At 33.9% G+C, this 15,000-nt stretch overlaps 1 long non-coding RNA gene across 1 annotated transcript in view; it reads right to left on the bottom strand.

Annotated features, from left to right (window-relative positions):
• Positions 1–9,897, bottom strand: part of LOC118766950 — a 25,974-nt gene extending 16,077 nt beyond the window's left edge. Inside the window, exon 1 of the long non-coding RNA XR_005002858.1 lies at positions 9,771–9,897. This is a non-coding gene — a long non-coding RNA (uncharacterized LOC118766950). The remainder of the gene's footprint in view (positions 1–9,770) is intronic.
• Positions 9,898–15,000: the final 5,103 nt, after the last annotated feature.

The raw sequence follows: 15,000 nt of genomic DNA, 5'->3' as shown, positions 1-15,000 counted from the left end.
ATATAAATGCATATCTGTATTTATATGCATATAATCATTCTCTCTTTCTTTCTTTCTTTTTCTTTCTTTCTCTCTCTATCTCGCACGCAAATACACACACACAAACACACTCAAAGACACACATACGTATGCTTGATCATACAAACACCCTTGCAGCCATGTACTAGTTTCTGACTCTCACTTAACACATGCATTGATGCCAACTGGAAATATTTTATTACATTCTGATATTTTGTGGATAAAGTGATTTTCTGCGCTGATGTAACTGAAATCTCTCTACATCTTTGTTTATTAGTTTTGTTTTGTTTTGTTCTCTTAACATTGCGAGAGTTTGAAATCTTAGCTATTTCAGGACATATTCTTTTAACTAGAGTTCAGAGAGAGCATATTTTGCACTTGCGGAGGAATACAGGTACTTGTTGAACCTGCCGCAGTGTCAGGTCTTGCAAGAATGATTCAGCAGAAAGCAACATTTTTTTTTGTGTCGTTCACATTTTAACAAACTTCTTCGCAATTTAGCTGTAAAATATGACTTTTTTTCTGTACGATCAGCTTTAGTTGCCATACATATTCTCAGGATTCACTCTGATATATGTCACTACTAGTTTAGAAATTATGTATCTGATCAAAATCTTTAATAGCATATAAGTTATTGCATCACTTTTAAATTACTTGATCACTATATTTGTAGAGCAAAACTAAGCTCATTTTTATCTTACATGGTTACTGCATTTCTGTGTATCTAAGCGGAAATATCTAACCTTGTGCTTGATATAATCAACATATAAAATTATACGTTGCATAATCCAATTTATATGACAATATTTTATCTTAGTATATAAGACAAATCTATATCATAATAGAGCATCTTATTGTGAATGTTAATTTTTTTTGTAGACTGCTAAATTAGAGACACTACCTTGACAATAGACAATAATATTTTTGCTTGTTTCAAATGTGTTTTTAAGCTGTGTAGTAACATGCCAAAAACAAAATAAAATCATTTGAATGCAGACGAAACTTACCAATGCTATATGCTCTCTGTTACCTTCTGTAAAATATGTTGCTTGACGGCTTTTAGCGAAGTAGATTATTGATAAAGAAAAACGAATAAATAGGAAATGGATTGATGCATGCAATGAGAAAATTTCGGTTCTCACAGGAGCGGGAAACGTTAGAATAACGGTAGAAAACACATAAAAAGCGTAATTATGTCCCGATAGTCCATCATTGAGAAAAGGTTCTGTAAAAACTTCGATTTCAAAATCCGACATGACTTCCTAATGTATTTAATCGATAATGTTAATAATTGGGAATAATGTGTATTTGAAAACTGTAGTCCACTATTGGTGATTTATTCAGATATAAGATAGAATTTACCTCTGTAGCGAAAGCTAGTTCTCTTCTAGAACTATTTACGCACACAGAGAATGCTGTTATTGAATTTTTCAGGAATTGAAAGGTATAAAACAAGTCTTCTTTTGAAGATACCAATCAAAAGAGGAAAAACTTAACTATGGAACATTTGAAAGGCTATTCAATGAAGTTCACAAATTATCGAAAGTTTGAGGAATATCCGATACAATAGAGCATTTGTTAGAGTTGAGCTCTGTCAGACACGACGTTAGACAGCCTGGTGGTGCTGCTGGTGGTGAAACAAATGATCCAAACAACCAGTTCTGCTAATCTTTATAACTCTAAAACTATTTGCTTTCCTAGGTCATATTACATACCTATATATATATATATATATATATATTACCCCATCATTCTAGATCTTTTCAAAAACAAGTTACCTACTATGATTCTAAATATGCTAAAAATATGATTGATAGTTGTTTACATTACAAAAAAAGGATTAATGGTCTATTTGTTTTATAATATTTTTACGTAGTTGATACAACGAGGTACTTTCGTCATCTCTAATAATATTAATCCCGTATTATATACTCTATTGGGCTGTAGCTTACTGTTTATGTGTAGAATACAGAATATATTATTACTGAGTGAGAGAGCAGTGTATGCCATCATTATTATTACTATTATTATTATTATTATTATTATTATTATTATTATTATTATTGGTGTTGTTGTTGTTGTTATTATTGTTATTGTTATTATTGCTCATATCCTCCTAGACCTTTATACTGTAATATCTATTACATGTAAATTAACATGCCACAAATGTTTATTCATATTCTACATGTTTTATAACATTGCTCTCATATTGTATATTTTTTAAATGTTTATACTAACTTTAATCTATATGAACATTTGTTGCCTTAGTCGTTATTTATTGTATCATTATCTGCAGAGTTTTCTCATTTGAAGGAACAAAATGTATGATTGATTGTAAAATGTGAGTTGGCAGATTTTGTTTTAATGTCAAATTTACTGGCAATTTCGGAAAATAGCTTGCTAAAGAGTAAGACTTAAGTCCTACATGTTTGCTTCTACCCTGCAAACACACAGAAAAAACAATCATGCCACTGGGGTGTGATGCATATCAAATTCTATCAACCTCACATCTAACTAAACATTGTTGTTAAGAGTAAGAAAATTACAGGGTAACGAGTTTATCCTCGTCAATGCCGAAACAATTATCGCTGTTACCAAGCATCAGTCCTCTACATATTGCTGAAGTGGAAAATCCATCTATCACAATGCCCGACTCTAAACGGCTATGAGCGACTGACGATATTCCGGATACCAAACATGCAATTTTGGTCTTTTCTTGGCCCAGGCCTACAGCTAGGTCATTAAGTTGAACTGCAGAAAAACGTGCTTAAAAATCGACACCATAGCTGCTCACTGACCATGAAATTCTGCAGGTGATGCAGCAAGTACGTATTAGAAACCACACCATGCTGAGCCCGTCTTCCAAAGGATGCTGGTAAAACCTGGACCTCCTGACAAATGAAATGCTACTATTAAAAAAATGCCGAATAGCAGATGCTCCCAGTCTGGCCAGACAGAGTCTGATGGTTTGACTGTAAATTACAACGGAGACGATACAGGCATTCACCACATCTTCTCTACCTTTCAGCCCATTTCTGGGTGAGGCAATTCACCCTGGTCATAATCTCGTCTACTGAAATGAAATTAAGTCCGGCTCACCTGGACTTCCGGATCTAACGATAGCCAAGCAGCAAAACTGGTCCGTCTGCCTAGTGGCCGGATTCTAATTTAGGCACAAAGACAGCAGTTCTTGACTGATACCATATTTTATGGACTCCGAAATGACGAGAGTCAAAGTTCGTGGTTTTAGAATCAAAAGAGCAACGCAAAGCGTTCTTTCTAACTCTACTTGTCTAAATCATTAGACTACGGCCGGGATGGAGAGCTGCTTTGAAAATATTTTTACTCAACCAAATCGACTCCAATACATTTTTAAGTCTGGTAAGTTTCTTTTCACCAACCCGCTAAGATACGGGCACATAAGCAAACCTACATCGGTTGCCCGGCCTTGATGGGAGTCACAAACACAAAAAACACATACACACACGTATATATATATATATACGTGTGTGTGTGTGTTCAACAGGCTTCTCTCAGTTTCCGTCTAACAAATCCCCTTCCAAACTTTGGTCAACCAGGGACTCTAGGAGACATTCGTGCAAGGTGCCAAGCAGTGGGACTGAATCCTAAACCATGTGGTTGGGAAGTAGGCTTTTTACGCATGGACATATTAAATTTATTTTATATTATATTATATTATATTATATTATATTATGCTATGTTATATCATATAATATATTATATTATACTGAAATTTACAACTCACAAGGTATTGCTCACACCGAGGTTATGGTAGAAGGAATTTGGTAAGAAACACTATGCAATGGCATCTAACCTTGAACCAAATGGTTGCAAAGCAACTATTTTTTAACACCGTCAATGCTTAGTCTACAAGTGGACAAATGAATGAAAAAGTATCATGTTATTTTCTTGTGTAGAACACAATTTGAATACTTGTACATGCAAAAGATAGATATGTAAACTTACGAATCTCTTAACCTTACTAGCCCCTCTGTCCTAGCCACTTCCATTAAAAGGTACCTCCCAAAGACAGTAGGAGCTACTTAGAGATAGAATTTGACAGCGCGATTAATCTTCGCTATATAAAAGAGCTACGTAAACTTAATAAGCTGTTAATCCAACTATATCCTCACTTCTAATAAATAGCACATCCCAAAGAAAGTAGCTAGTATATAGATATATACATTCTGACAACATGATTAGCTTCAAATCGCACTGATATGATCATCAAAGGCCAAAAGATATGCCGTGAACTTTGAAATGATATGTTATGCTAAACGAACACAAGCATAACAGTGAAGGTAGCTGAAAAGATTTCATAACAGTAATGTTTCTCTTCGTTTGGCATATCATGACATAGTCTCTTGTAGATAGAAGTCAATGTTTTAATGTTGCAAGCAATAATAATAATAACAATAATATTAATAATAATAATAATAACAACAACAACAACAACAACAGCAATAATAATAATAATAATAATAATAATTATTATTATTATTATTATTATTATTATTATTATTATTATTATTATTATCATTATTATTATTATTATTATTATTATTACTGTTAGTGTTATTATTATTATCATTATTATTATTATTATTATTATTATTATTATCATCATCATTAAGAAGAAGAAGAAGAAGAAGAAGAAGAAGAAGAAGAAGAAGAAGAAGAAGAAGAAGAAGAAATCAAATTCCGCCAAGGTTGAGTTTGCCTTTCATCTTTTCGGGATCGATAATATAAGGACGAGTTGAGCACTGGGGTCGATGTATTCGATTAGTCCTTCCTTCCAAGGTCGACTTGAGAGTAGTTTTCTGTCTTTCTTGCTTGTTTTGTTGTTTTTTTTTCGTCATCAATGTTGCCAAAAGTTTTAAAGTCAAACCACACATCTAGTCCTTTCATCCAAGGTCGACTTGACCTTTCATACTTTCGGAGTCGATAAAATAACTACTAATGCAGCACTGGAGACGATGCAATCGATTAGTCTTCTCCTCCAAACTTTCGGGCCTAATGCTTATAGCACAAAGGATTATTATTATTATTATTATTATTATTATTATTATTACTATTATTATTATTATTATTATTATTATTATTATTATTATTATTATTATTATTGATTGTGTGTTATGGACTCATTTTATTATTAATGCTTCTTTTACTATCCTTACATGGAGAAAAATATAATTCACTTGAAGAGGATTTCATCTCCGGAACCTATTCAGCGATACAAACCATCATTCGAATGTTTGTGATACGCAAATAATAACAACGAAAACAACGACACGAACAACAATAATAATGATAATGATATTAATGCTTCCAAATTTAGGCACAGGGTTATCTACACTTTTTAGCCTTGAGAGTTAGTCAATGCCATTGACTTCAGTAATTTGTTGACTAGTACTTTAGTTTATTGACCTCGAGGTCAATAAACTAAAGTACTAGTCAACAAATGGGGAATGAAAGGCATCGCCTTAACGGTTCTACTAGCCTGGAGACTACTACTACTACTACTACTACTACTACTACTACAAATAATAATTATAATAGTAGTAGTAATAGTAGTAGTAGTAGTAGTAGTAGTAGTAGTAGTAGTAGTAGTAAGAAGAAGAAGAAGAAGGAGGAGGAGGAGGAGAAGGAGAAGAAGAAGAAGACTGGGAGTGGGGTGATAGAGGAGGGAGGAATAGGTGGAGGTGGTGGGCTGGTGATGCTGGCATCGGTGGTAGCGGAGGAGGAGACGACGATGACAAAACGCTTGCTAATCGAATTATTGTTGTGAACGGACAACAATACACCTCTAAAAGAAATTGGAAAATGTTTCAAATATAATGATTTGGATGCAGAGTTAACTAGAATGGAGACTGAAAACTGAAACTGCACCTACAATGACGAGTGCATAAGGAATTATTAAATGAAAAACATGCAAATTAAACATCAGGTGTAGGAAAATACTGCCACTACACCCTACATACAATAGAATTACAAGTCCAGTGCAAAAATATGTAGAGAACTATCCAGTAATGTAGTAAAAGCATGCAATAAGAAAAAGTTAGAGAATTTTAAAATTGTTTCAAATATTGGCACAAGGCCAGCAATTTCGGGGAGGGGAAAATCGATTACATCCACTGGTGCTGATTTTATCGACCTCGGCGGAATTTGAGCTCACAACTTAAAGACGGATGAAATGGTGTTAAGCATTTTTGCCCGGCGTGCATACGCTTCTGCCAACTCGTCGCCCTATATAACTAAATAATATTACTCCTAATAATAAAAGTGGAAATAAGGCAGGTGGGAGACATGAAAGTGAGACAGTTCTAGTAATAATTGGAACACTATTATAAACAAAAGCGAGCTGGCAGAATCGTTAGCACGCCGGGCGAAATGCGTAGCCGTATTTCGTCTGTCTTGACGTTCTGTGTTCAACTTCCGCCGAGGTCGACTTTGCCTTTCATCCTTTCGAGGGTCGATAAATTAAGTACCAGTTACGCACTGAGGTCGATGTAATCGACTTAATCTGTTTGTCTGTCCTTGTTTGTCCCCTCTATGTTTAGCCCCTTGTGGGCAATAAAGAAATATATTATAAACAAAAGCATGAAGAATAACATAAAAAAGTCTGGCTACTCCCCCACACAGTCCAAATATAGCCCTGTTATTTATTTGCTTAAACCTTTCGCCTTCAATATAGCATAAGGCATTAACTGCTTTTATCTACTGTAGTTTTGTATCGTCATCGAGATTTTGTAAATTTACCTCATTCTAGTGAGCGGTATTGGCTCTACGCAAAGCTATGTTACCTCTGGAAAGACGTGATCCATATGTCTGTTATCCTTCCATTGTCCCCTGCCATAGGTCTCAGGGCTTTTAAGACACACAAATAGCTACACTGAAACAAGGACTGGACTTTTTGATGTATAGCCTTGTTATGGAAATCTAAATCAGAGGCAAAATACTTCAAATTCCCTAGCACACATCTTAGAGTTGAGCCAGGGTAACTCTTTTTTACAACCATCGCTCACATTACATATATCTTACACAGCAAACATTCAAAACGCCAAAATACTACCAAAAAAAAAAATAACGAAACAAATATCACAACAAAGTAAAGCATGTTTAGCACGGGAACTCAATTCTGCATTCCCAAAAGCGAATATTGCATATAGTTCAGGAACACGATATTGCACTTAGTAGTGCAGTAGAAAATTAGCATGTAAGTGATAGAAAAGTTGATGATGATGATGATGATGAGGAGGAGGAGGAGGGTGATGGGGATAGCTATGACAATTAATAATAATAATAATAATGGACATCACCATGTCGCGCACATATGGTTGTGATGCATGTGCCTGGTGTACCCTTATCAGACGGGTAGTCATGATGGGTATACTGGGCTTCGTATATTTTACCCCAGTGTCACTTTGATGGCATGCACTGCTCTCCCACTCAATAATAATAATAATAAAAATAATAATGAGACGAAGAAAAGGGAGAAGAAGAAGAATAACAACAACAAGAAAAAGAGAGGAGAAGAAGAAGAAGAAGAAGAAGAAGAAGAAAAAGAAGAAGAAGAAGAACAACAACAACAACAACAACAACAACAACAAGAAATGAAGGAACAGAATTCCAGGAGAATTTAACGGGTTTTGTTTTCAATAAACCAAAAGAAAGATAATAGCTAATTTCGATTCCAATGGGAGCTTGTTCTGTAATTGACATGCATGAACATATGGACCAAACAAGAATATGGCGAAACTTGAGAGCAATGAAAGTGGTACCGGATGCCCTTACAGGCTGTGAATAGAATCCGAAATGAAAATTTCATTGATACAGACTCTACATAGTCTATAAAAGCTCTGTTATATTTAGCCTACAAAAACAAGATAATTTCAACGAGAGCTGAGCTTAATCAAAACGGGAATAATTGACTGAAAAAAAATTCTGTGCAGTAAAAACCAGACAGGATGAATGTCACACACAAGAGGATAAAAGAATCTATTTTAGGATTTGAATATATCACATATCACGAAGCGGACTTTAAGAAAATATTCACCAAAAGTAGATTTGAGTCATTGGTATATCCATTTGTATCACCTATTAAGTATTCGATGAAAAGCAGCAATAATCATGCGTGAATGTAATGAGAGAACAGGGGACCTGCGACACTAATAAATATTTTTATTTCAACAATAAAACAATAGCATGAGCGTTTCTGGACGTGTCCCTCCCTCCAAATAAAGAAAAAGTTACTACTGTCGCTGCCCTCGATGAATTCTTCATCGTCACATGGTTTACGTGTGGTATGAAATCTTTAACAGCAACCACAAAATCTCGTCCTGCCACTTGGAAAATCCGTCTAAACACAATTCTTTTCTCTACATTTCCTCACGCATTTCTTTTGGAAGTAATATTCCCTTTTTCTAAGTTTAAATCACTCCGAGGACGACTTCTCCTTTCATCCTTTCAGAGTTGATGAAATAAGTATCAGTTGAACACTGGGGTCGATATAATCGACTGTACCCCCACCTCCTCGAAATTCCTGGCCTTGTACCAAAACTTGAAACCAATATTCCTTGTTCTCTACAGTAATATAGCTATATATCTTTCGCTTTTTAGTCTGCATAATGCTGAAGTTCAAGTGAATGTCCTCTCACGAATCGTGCAAATGAGTGTATTTTTCCCTGCCTTATTCTTTAATAATGTTGTTTCTGGTACCTTGTCGCATGCACCCCTTTGACTGTTATTGCTGATAATGTCATTATCACATGTATCTCCGATATATTATTGGACAGTCTTAGAATATGGTCTTTAGTGCTCATTTAGGTGACGTTGTTGATGTCGACAATATCAGTTTGGAGCCTTGCAGCCAGTGCTCATATGATGCATATATTATTCCCTCTTCTTCTAAAAGAGGAAGTTCGTAAATAGCACGATGTGGTAGTTATCTGCTGCTTTCATACTATACCTGTGTTAAAATGTATTTCTTCCGGAATTCAAAATAACAATTAATAACATACATATATGCCCCTAAATGTGAATATATATATATATACACACACACACACATACATGTATGTATTTATTTATGTATGTGTATGTACATGTATGTATATATATATATATACATATATATATATATATATATATATATATGTATGTGTGTGTGTGTGTGTGTGTGTGTGTGTTTTGTGTATATTTATCTATTAATATAGATAGTTAATCAGACAGACAGACATATAAATAAGGTGTGTGTGTGTATATGTGTGTAAAGTATTTCTGCTTTTCCTTGATATTGGAATAAAATAAACATAACAAATCTAACTGGTTTTAGCAGAGCATCAACAAAAACAACAACTGCTACAATAATTTTTCCTGTTAAATCACAGACGTAAACGACAAGAATCATGACAATGGGGTTTTATAAAGAATAAGAAGTGGCGGAAAGAAACAAAGAACAGACATTATTTTGCCAGACATGTCGGGAAGTCAGTTTTGCCAGAGAAAGCAAACAGACTGTTAGCCAAGCTACGGCAGAGACCAGAAAAGAGAAAAGGATGCTTCGATCACAGAGAAAGTTTAGGGCACGCTGAACTAGACACGCAAGCAAGGAGACAGACAGATCGATAAAAAAAAAAATACACTGACCTAATTTTCATTTTATGTTCCAGTAATGTTTCTGTGTGTGTGTGCGTGATTTTATAACCGCCATTATTATCACAGTGACTGACCTTGTTATGCAAGTAGCTTTCTTTCTTCCATTTTTTTTTTTACGTCATCAAGATTTAATGTTGCCGGACGTTTTCAAATCAAACCACACATCATTAATATGAATAATAAAACCAAGAATTTCTCATTCACTGTAAAAAAAAAAGAAGAGAAAAATAAAGAAATTAAAATATAAAGAAAGAGGAAAATTAATGAAAATCAAGCAGCAGGGAGTAATATAAAACGATGTAAATAATTTATAAATGAAAATAGAACAGAATTTGAAAAAGACATCTTCAAACTTAAGTGTAATATTGGTGAAAGTAATTGGAAAATAGAAACTAATTATTGAAACATAAAAGCAGAGACGTATGGATTCACATAAACAAAAATACGTGAACATATCTAATTAAACAAGTAATAAAAACACTCCATATTTAAGAGATGAAGCTCCTGCTTTTCTCTCACTGGGAATGCGTGAGCAGAGCAGCCTTCTATTTAACTCTTCTAAGACTTATTCATTTATGCACAACACGTCCTCTAAAGGGAGGCATCTTTCCCGTAAAACATTAGATTGAGATGTAGAAAATTACATAGATGTTAAAATTTGAAGCTGTTCCTTATATCTGCGCTAAATTTGATGAATTCTATGAGTACCATCAAGTAAGGTACTTTGCCGATGACTCGGATCAGTGAAAATTTGAGAGATTTAGGTACCATCGAAAAAAAAATTACAGAATTTACCTGACCATATGTTTACTACGCCATAAATAAAAGTCACCGAGAAAACGAAAGCATTTGAGTGGATAAAGCCCAATTTTAACAATTTGCCATTGAGTTGAAACAGAGGCTACAAACCGCGAAAATTAAACTCGACTTAGTGTAAAGCAGCAATTTCAATTGCGACCATATTTGGACGCTACCTTGAAGAGTTTTCAGTCGAAAATATCGGTCTCCAGGGCTATTAATTTTTTTTTTTAAGTCGGGTATTTAATCTATCTCTCTCTTTTGTTGAGCTTCTAGCTGAAGAGTACATAAACAAACCAACACCGGGTGCCGAGCAGTGATGAGGGAAAACAAACATGAACACAAAGACAAACACACATAGATAGATAGATAGATAAATAGATAGATAGAACGAGACAGATAGATAGATAGATAGATAGATAGATAAATAGATAGTTAGGCAGATAGATAGATAGGTATGTAGATAGGTAGGTAGATAGATAGATAAATAGATAGATAGATAGATAGATAGATAGATAGATAGATAGATAGATAGATAGATAGACAGACAGGCAGACAGACAGACAGACAGACAGACAGGCATATATATATATATAGATAAATAAATAGATAGATAGATAGATAGATAGATAGATAGATAGATAGATAGATAGATAGATAGATAGATAGATAGATAGATAGATATTTATATGGGAAGCAGGCTTCCTACCACACAGCCAATAGTAAAATTAGTTTTTAATAGCTCTCTTCGAATTGGAATAACAAATGATAGTTTATTTATTAATTTTTTTTTTACTTTCAGAATCCAGGTAACTGTCTTTAAAGTTAGTTTAAACGACTTGTATTATTTGCGATAATGTACAACATTGTTCAGCTTAGCAGTAACCAAACTTATATACTCCCTCTTCTAACTCTTTCTCACTATTTTGTTTATGAATGCATGAATGCATGTAAGTGTGTAATATATATATATATAGGTGCAGGAGTGGCTGTGTGGTAAGTAGCTTGCTAACCAACCACATGGTTCCGGGTTCAGTCCCACTGCGTGGCATCTTGGGCAAGTGTCTTCTGCTATAGCCCCGGGCCGACCAATGCCTTGTGAGTGGATTTGGTAGACGGAAACTGAAAGAAGCCTGTCGTATATATGTATATATACATAAGTGTGTGTGTATATGTTTGTGTGTCTGTGTTTGTCCCCCTAGCATTGCCTGACAACCGATGCTGGTGTGTTTACGTCCCCGTCACTTGGCGGTTCGGCAAAAGAAACCGATAGAATAAGTGTTGGGATTACAAAGAATAAGTCCCGGTGTCGATTTGCTCGACTAAAGGCGGTGCTCCAGCATGGCCACAGTCAAATGACTGAAACAAGTAAAAGAGTAAAAGATATATATATATCATATATTACATATCATATATGCGTGCGCGCGCGTATATGTGTCTATATGTGCGATTTAAAAAGATATTCAATGGAAAACAAGAAGGCTAAACTCGGTTTACCAGCTGATGATCGGAAACAAACCACTCGGAGTTCTGGAAATCGTAGCATTTCAGTTATAATGGATTAAAGAACACTTTCCATTTGTATTAAGTTCTATAATTTATCGCAGGTGATGAATCAAGACAGATTTATATATATATATATATTTATATATACTTTTTTCTTTTTTAATCATTTCATTATCTTTATAAAATCCTTAATATAATCGGATATGATTCGTGTGAATATGAATTTTGACAAAACAATATGTCTGCATGTTTAATGGGAACATAAAATAATTATATTGTAATAAGAAAACAGAAAATGTTTTGATACGTTTTCTATTAGCATGAATACCGTGTATATAAACTTGTTTAACAGGTTTCTTCAACAAAATACTACTGTTTATATGTTAAAAAATAAGTGTATATATATATATATATATATATATATATATATATATACATGATTGTGTGAGTTTATATGCATTAATTCATTTGAAGAATGATCAGTGCTTTGTGCACAGTCAAACATGAGGACAAAAGACTTGCAGCATGTGTACGTGGATTTGTGGACGTGCGCCTGTGCACGTATATATCAAAAGAGGTGTTTTGCTACCGCCTATATAATGTGAACAGCTGACGAAATCGTGTGTTAGCTACCGTGCTCTCGTAAATATTACAGCAATCAAGTACCAGCTGATTTGGCCTTTATTGAACTGCACAAAATATATCTGCGTTTTTCTGATATCATATTGTTTTCGACAGGTTAGGCGGAATATTAGATTATTAATTCAGAACTCAGAAACGATTTTCTTAACGAGGGATTTAAATCCTTTGATCAGTCTTTGTGGAGCAATATAAGTTTAGATAGTTTGGCATGTTGGATACATCTACAAATCCACGTATACACGTTAACAAATAAAAGAAAATCCTCACTCAATGGGATATTTTGTAGATATACAGTCACCTTGCTCCGAAACACGGTAGTATACTCTTATCAAATTGAGTGATTGTAACATTTTTAGTTTCCAGTTGCATCTATTTTCCTTACGTCACAAATGCATTTGGGAAATCACAAAACTCATTGCTCTTCTTATGTAATCATCCTCTTTAATTACATATTTATGGTTATGTTACTCTGCTGAGGCCGCTTGTAAAATTCTTTGATGAAGGGTTCTACACGAAATATCAACTGGCTTTTTTTCGGCGATCGATTAAAGATCTTACTTCAAATTTTTATTGGATGAACTTTCAATTTACTCATGTTGAGCCACTTCGAATTACAGTAATTATATTTGTATTTGCAATGCATTCTTTTGTATAGATTCCAAATCCTGCCACATTTATCTAAAACCCTCATGAAGTCTACCGCTTGTTTTCTTATTATATTTATGATACAACGAAGCATGCAATCATTCAGTTTCTTTTACTTTATGTCAGGTTACTTTGAGTTATTCATTTCTTTATTAGAACAAAGCTCTAATGACAAAGCCCTAAGTTTGGTGGTATATCGTTAATATATTTAAAAAATGATAATTTATCTATCGGTCGGGAAGAAAAACAATGAAGAGCAATCGCTTTGACATTATTACTTAGATGACCAGAGGTTCATTTCACAATACACTGCATGCAGTACACTACCGTTGCAGCAGGATGTGTAATTTAATCCTCACCTCGAAAACATTTTACTTTATCATTTTCATATCTTCTAAAGTTAGTCGACTTGCTTTGACGAAAAAGCGAACCCAGTGACAGAATGATATTACAGCTCATATGCTGTAAGGTTGAAAAACTACCTACCCAATTATTATATCTATATATTCATAACGTCCTACTATTCTTACACGTTTCTAAAACAGGTAATACGACAATTTGCTGAAATAACCTGAATACCTCGCTTGATGCTATCGCAAGAGCATATTCAAAAGCCTTTCTCGAATAGGATTCAGATAACTCGCCAAAAACCATGACATGACAAATTGTGATCTTACGGCAGAACTAATCGTGATTTTCTCCTAAGAGCTAGATTTAGATATTACTGAATTTACAAATTATATTAATACTGTTTAGCTCTACGAGCTCAAGAAAACGAGCTGTCCACCACTAAATCTGAGTTAATAATTTAATTATCGGAAGACAATTTCGCTATCCACATTAAAAAAATACCCAGTAATGTAAACTGTAAATAATAATTTCGGTATACTTCATGCATTTTTATGAATTATACTATAAAATCCTGGCATACAGAATCACTTAGATATATATTTAACTTAAAGACTGAAAATCAAAACCACAAACTAGTGAAAATCTATTTTTCGCTGCTGTTGATGTAAACAAACGATGACTCAGTTCGTATAACGAAAGTTAGTCTCCCGATCATCATTGATTCCTTTGAGACGCAAACAGTCTATGAAAATTTTCAGTCAAACTACAAAGACAATGCTGGAACAAAAGCTCTTTCTAAATATATATATATAGTGGAGGAGTTCTAGCTTTTGGATCGCGAGGCAAAAACAGTAAAATCAGCATGGTACCCAGCAAAATACTCTATTCAAGAAAAAACAAAATATTTGATACAAGAATGCATAATGAATTGTTAAAAGTAGCATATGCACCAACGATAAATAATATTTTTAAATCTTTTTAAATAATTTCTTAGAAGGCAAAGAAACAAAAACTACTTCTCAAACAACAAAATAGAATTTAGTCGAACCAACTATGTTCAATTATTTTATCACATAAATACGAATCATACCCCTACCCCGAAACATTTTGTCACTTTCTAAGCCTCTTCTATTCTATCTTTTATTACAAATAGATAATAGAAAGAACAATAAGAAAGTTATGTTAATCTTTGAAATATTCTCTTAAATAATTGAAGAAACAAGCAAAAACAAATCGTAGATAAACCTGACTCTTACTGCTGATGAACCTTCCAAGACATATGATTAAATTTCTCTCTAAGAAAACTTGTACCATAATGTATTGAACTCTATAACTGGAGAATGAGTAATCTCATAATGTCTA

This window comes from Octopus sinensis, linkage group LG18 (genome assembly GCF_006345805.1).
Source record: "Octopus sinensis linkage group LG18, ASM634580v1, whole genome shotgun sequence".
Classification (NCBI taxonomy): domain Eukaryota; kingdom Metazoa; phylum Mollusca; class Cephalopoda; order Octopoda; family Octopodidae; genus Octopus; species Octopus sinensis.
The sequence above is the reverse complement of the archived record's forward strand: the minus strand, read 5'-3'. Positions and strand labels throughout refer to the sequence as shown.